Raw genomic sequence first — 6,336 nt, 5'->3', positions numbered from 1 at the left:
GTCTTGCTTCCCAAGTGCTAGAGGTTGCTCTTTGGGGACACTCACCAAGAAATAAACTTTTGTACCCCACTCAGTATTCCTGTATTCCTTATGACAAATATTTCCACTTGACACTATGAAAAGATGAATAGTATTCTGAGAATTTGGTTAGTAGTATGCTCTTACTCCTTCTTAGTTATTTTGCCTCTTCATATATGAATATTAATGATGAAGTTGCCTGATTAGAGACCATGCATGTTAAGTACTGAAGGAAGGCATTTTCATTAGATTGGCTTTTTGCTTTAGAAAGTTACTAAGGAATCTATAGCATCATGGACCACTTTTTGCTGCTGTGATGTACTGTAGGTTCCACAGAGCTCTCCTGCCTTAATCTTCTATCCTTAGGCCTTCATATTACTTTCTATACTTCCCACTTATATATTTAGCCCTTTGACTTGGGCATTTGCTTTTCACAACACTGATTACATTTCCTACAGTTTTAACCCCTATGCCAGAAATCATGACATAAAGTTAACTGACACCAATTGTAGATTGGCCTAGGTTTTATCCCAAAGGAGGCAAATTTCAGCTAGTTTATAGTACTATCATGCAGATATATTTTGCTTGGCATAAACTGTATTTTATAAATTTGGTCCAACTTTTCAAAATTAGATTTCACTTGAAATTTTAGATATCCAGTTTATGTTGAAAAATTAGAATTTCTAGCAAATTTGGGTTCACATTTCCATGTGCCAAAACATGGCTGGAGGTAGGGGACAACAGTATTTATTGAAACTTATCACACAAACTCTAATTCTGAGAGATCTGTCTAATCTCATAACACATGTTTAACATCTACAGTTTGGTCTCAATTTGAGACCCCTGCACTACAATAATCACAGAGCTAAACTATCATAAGCTATGGGGAGTTTTACAAAGGGGAGCAATACAATCTGAGTTGTGTTTTAAAAATACGTCCCCAGTTTCACAAGTCCTTTCTAACATCCATTCAGATGCTATCTCTTAGTAAGTACCCTTCCAGAATTCCACTGTTTCCATTTTATATAGGCAGTGTCACAAAGTCATATATCAACAGTGTAAAGAGGATTATTCTCTGATATTGCTATTTACCTTAAGGTTGGGAACTTAGGCAGCTTGTGTGTTTAACAATGAATCAAACTGCTGTCTAAGAAATACTATTTAATGATGATTAAAGCAATATAATTAAAATGAAAAGAAGGCTCTTCCCATGCATATGGAACATGAATGCTCTCAATTAATCAACCCATTATTATTAAATATTTATTGAACACCTACAGTGCAGCAGGCATGAAATTCTGAGAGAACACACCAAAGACATGGTCCTTTCCCTTTGGGAACTTGTGATCTTAAAGCAATTTAGACTTCAACTCATGACAATATGCTCTGGCTGTGACTTCCTGTAGATAACAAAGGCTGAAATTCAAAGCAGCTCTGAGCTCTAATTTAATCTACTGCTCACTACACTACTCATATTTCTAATGCTCTGCTTTACTGTCTGTTGGCTAAATAATGTGTTTCTCCTATCTCTTAAAACTCAGCAAAGTCCTTAACTCCTCTGTGAAGACTACCCCGACCCTTCTGGCGGATTGATATCTTTTTTCAGACTTTCAACAGCACTATTTGTGCCTATTAAACTCTTCATAACTCTATCTTATAATTCATCTTATGCATATTTCCCTCCCACCTTCACTAAGACTTTGAAGTTTTGAGAACTTAAAACATATTTTTTCATCTTTGTAATGTCATCCTTGCAGACTGGATCTCATTCTTGAGAATCTGATAATAATCTGCTAATTTATTCAATAAATTGAAAACCTGTTGTGTGCTAGGCACTATTGTGTTCAGGTTATATACATGTGAACATAGGAGACCCTTTACCTACTAACACTTAAGATTTAGCAAAGAGGGAAAATGATAAGCAAGTATTGAAGGAGTATATGATGGCTCTTTTGCTAAGACAGAGGACCTTCCTGACTTAAGTGTTTTGGGAAACTGTCCTGCCAAAGTGACATGAATATGGAAACAAGAGGGAGAAGGCAAGAGGGGAAGGAGTCAGAGACTGTGGTCCAGGAACTGGACACTGTACTTTGAATGCCTGGAAAGAGGAGATAGTTTTGGTTACTATTCACATTTCACAATATGAGATTCATTCCATTTTATAACCTTGATTAAACTTAAATATATATATATATATGTGTGTGTGTGTGTGTGTGTATTAACATTCCTTAGTTTATTTTGGTTAATGATTGTGAAAAATATAGAAATCCAAGCCAAATATATTGTTTCCTTTTCCATACTCATCCACCTTATTCTGGATAGTACTTTGCTCTCACAAATGGCAGAGTCAAAAGACAGCTGGAATGTAGATCCCTAAGGCCACTAAGATCAGAAAAATGAGAAAATGAAGCTGCTTTTGTCTGAGACATAGAGACTGGGGAGAGAGAATGGCAACTGAATCTGATTCTTTTTGGTTTGTGTTTTGAGATTAGACCTTTCATTATATTCTTCTCTTTCTCCTTTTTTCTCTTTTTTCATGGATGAGGCAGCAGTTTTGGTATGTCACTCACCATCCCTGCCGTGATGTAGAGTGCATGGACTTTGCAATTGTTATGGGACTCCTTTGGCAAACCTGATGTAGTGTTTCCCAGTGAAGGTTGACTCCTGCACCTGCCCTCAGCTACCCTTTTCTAATGCTCATAGAGATCATCTCATCAAGAGTTGTGCTGTGCCTAACACTGTCAAAGATATCTGAGTCCTTCACCAAAACATGGCAACTCAATTATACACCAAAAATGTGGGATTGTGCAAAGGAAATCAGCAAATCTCAACACCAGAGAGTAGTCCCCTTCAACCCTGATGAGTACTTCCGATCAAGGATTCTTTGTTGTATCTCTCCATCTGTCTCAGGATCAGGAGTGCAGGACTGGAGCCTGGGATTGTAGATCAGGCCATAGTCTGAGACTCTACTTTCCAATGAATTCTTGAGAAAAATAGATCTCATGTATGTCCACATGTGCTTTACTACATACATCAATACCCTAAGAAATGCTGTGTGACATCCTGGATCCCAACATGACATGGAGCATGACCACCATGGGGGTCAGCCTCTGCCACCTAGGGCACCCTAGACAGATTCAGAAAAACAGGGTCATAGGCCTCAGATGCTGCAGACATTGTACCTCTCGCTTTCCATCAAAATTCTGTTTTATATTTTGATTTACATAGTATCTGTGCTATTTTTTCTCCCCTTAACTATATCTTGACTGTGTTGTAAATTCAGAGATTGTGTATCATAGTTTTTGATACTCTATTTTGCATTGAGCACAGAGCCTGGCACAGTTTAGATGTTTAGGAAAATTTGCTTTGTTATAATAAATTAATAGGTACAAATTGTAACAGGAGACAGATTAAATCCAATCACAGATAAAGACTCTTGTTCAAGCTCCTTTAAAAAAAAGGAATCACCTTTGATAATACATTTCATGAAATATCTGTATCTTATCAACACCATGTAGTCATTTGGGGTTGCACCATGCATGTAGCAACACCAAGGCAAGTCCATTTATGAGACAATCCCTGATTTAGTTTTTAAAAGAAGGCTTATGCCCGATATTATTCAGAAAAATGCCTCAGGTCCTCTGGCTCAGACTACAGAAGTATTTTTTTCTTGAGAGAAGCAGCTCTTATTTGGGTTTGTCTTCACAGTAGTGCTCTATCTATATAAACTTATTTAATCCTCACAATAACCCTTGAGGTATGTATTATTAATCTCCATTTTAGACATGAAGAAACTGAGGGACAGAGAAGTAATCTCTGTGTGCCTAAGGTCAGGGAGCTGGTGGGGAATAACGGTACTGGGATTTGTATCTGGACAGTCTAGTGCCAATCAACATGTTTTATAATCATACATATGTACAGGTTTGCCCCACTCTTACTGCCCAGTCCTAGTATTGCCTTTTCCTCATATCCTCAAGATATTGTATTTCCAGCCCTGACTTTCATACCACACCCTTATAACACTTTATCATCATGTATCTACTACCACTGTTCTCACTACTCTGCTGCTATATCTTTCTTAAAGTCATCTGTGAAATTTTTTATCCATTCTCATGATCCTTCTTGATGTATCTGTAACATTAGCCTCATTCTTCTTTTAGTTAATTTCCCTTCCACCTCATTATTATAAGCATCCCCATAGGATGCCTTCAAGAGAATTATCCTTAGAAGAGTATAATAAGAGCTGGCAAGCCAAGAAGACTATAGTCCAAAGCAGGTACTCAACGATAAGTTCCTGAACTACAGTTTAGTTGGACTTGGATGGGTCACGAGGAGAAAAAGAAGTCAAAGTTGACTTCCAGGTTTTGGACCTGGGTCACAGAAAAAGTGCTAGATAGGGAAAATAGTAAAGTCTAGAAAAAGAGCTGATTTGGGATATAAGATTAAAACTTTAACTTAAAAGCTTGAAGTACTATAAGAGCACCCAGATGAAAATATCCATCAAGCAATTGAAAATACAAAGTGAAAATTTATGAGGGTAAGTGAAATGGAGATAAAGACTGTAGAATTATTTGTTTGGAGATGTTGGCTGAAGCCGTGAAAACAGGTGAGATTGTAAGAGAGGGAATGTTGAGAACAACTGAAAATCCATAATGGCCCATTACATGAGAAATAAAATACAAAATAGTCAACTTAAAACTTAAAGTCTTTCAGACATTCCAAGATGGTGGAGTAGGAGGACGTGGAGTTCATCTCTCATGCACAAATGCATCAAGAATACATCTACAAATGGAACAATTCTCACAGAACACCTGATAAACACTAGCAGAGGACCTCAGACACCTAAAAGGACAAGAAAGATCCCCATGTAACTGGATAGGATGAAAGAAAGAAGGGAAAAGGAAGAGGAGAGGAAGCAGGATGAGACCTGCTCCCCTGGCAGGGAGCTGAAGGTGAGGAGAAGTTCTCACATCTGGGAAATTCCCCTTACTGGTGGGAAGATCAACTGGGACAGAAAGTGAACTTTAGGGGCTCAGAGGAGAACACAGCAACTGGTTGGTGACAGACAAGACAGACTGAGACCTATACAGATGGTCCATGCCTCGGCCCTGTGTACTCCAGTCTCAGACGGGTGTCCACAAATGTGCGTGGGGGCTGGGTGCTGGAACGTGGTGTTTGGAGAGCAGACTGGATGAAGGGATTGCTGTTGTCTGTGAGGAGACGTGAATAAGTAACTCCACAACGGGAAATGCTCATGGAGGAAGCCCAGATTGCCACAGAAAGGAAACACCATTGTTGAGTGATACACTAAGGGCAAGGCTGCCATTGCAGCCTCTCTTCTCATGCTCTGGCTCCTGTCTCCACAGGCACTAGAGAGGGCTTCTACTGGAGCTGGGTCATGTGCCCCTGCCATCACCTCCTCCCCCCTCCCCCCACTGTGCCTGAGTGGCACACTTTCTCCGATTGCTCCCAGACAAGCTCACACATTTCAATCACTACCCCAGCATCCTCCTGCCTGGGTGGCCCACTTGCCCCAATTGCTGCCTTGGCTCCTTCCTGGCTGATAGGCTCATTTGCTCTGGCAACCTCAAGAGCAGACTCCATGGCAGGAACACATGAAGAAGTGGGGCTGAAACCACAGCTGAACCCCGGGACTGTGAGACAACAGAAGAAGGGCTGAACTCTCTCCCTACGGGTGCATAAACCATGGAGTTACACTTCCCCTGACAGCTTCCTAAATTCAGCACCATGAAACATCGAAAAGGACAACAAGTGCTTCTGCAGTTGGAAAAGGTCTGGCTTTAGCAGCTGTGGGCTTTGTGGACATGTTCACATGAGGGTTGGGCCAGGCCAGAGTCTGAGATGCCTCCATAGCTCCCACAGTGGGTCCAGATGCATGACTACTGCAGTCCTGGGACCTGACCTCAGTGAATCTGCACTGGTGGCACAGTGAAAACAATGCCTGAGAGTCACCAGGGCCAATTGCCATCATACCTACAGGTAAGATGAGACTAAGAGCAGTGCCAATAATAGTGTACTTTGTAAGCCTGTACAACAGGAGAAAGGAGACAACATAGGAGGAATACTCAGTGGCTTTTCTCCAAGTGGGAGTGCTCCAATCCCACCTACTTCACACCACAGATCAGAAACACACGTAAAAACAGATCTGGGGGCCTCTACTCCAAATAATAAGGAGCAGACCCCGGCCATGACAGGGCAGTGACAACCACAGAGCAAAGCGGGGGGCCCTGCTCAGTATCCAGGGCAGGTTCTGAACAACACAGCACCAGTCAAACCCCCTATCGAGGGGATAATGGC

General features: G+C 40.8%; 1 pseudogene; it reads right to left on the bottom strand.

The window, feature by feature from the left end:
- Positions 1–2,350: 2,350 nt before the first annotated feature.
- LOC112392840 (malectin pseudogene) lies at positions 2,351–5,622 on the bottom strand (annotated as a pseudogene).
- Between the last annotated feature and the right edge of the window lie 714 nt (positions 5,623–6,336).

This window comes from Neophocaena asiaeorientalis, unplaced genomic scaffold, assembly GCF_003031525.2.
Source record: "Neophocaena asiaeorientalis asiaeorientalis breed wild unplaced genomic scaffold, Neophocaena_asiaeorientalis_V1.1 scaffold322, whole genome shotgun sequence".
Classification (NCBI taxonomy): Eukaryota; Metazoa; Chordata; class Mammalia; order Artiodactyla; family Phocoenidae; genus Neophocaena; species Neophocaena asiaeorientalis.
This window is presented reverse-complemented; position numbering and strand designations above follow the sequence as displayed.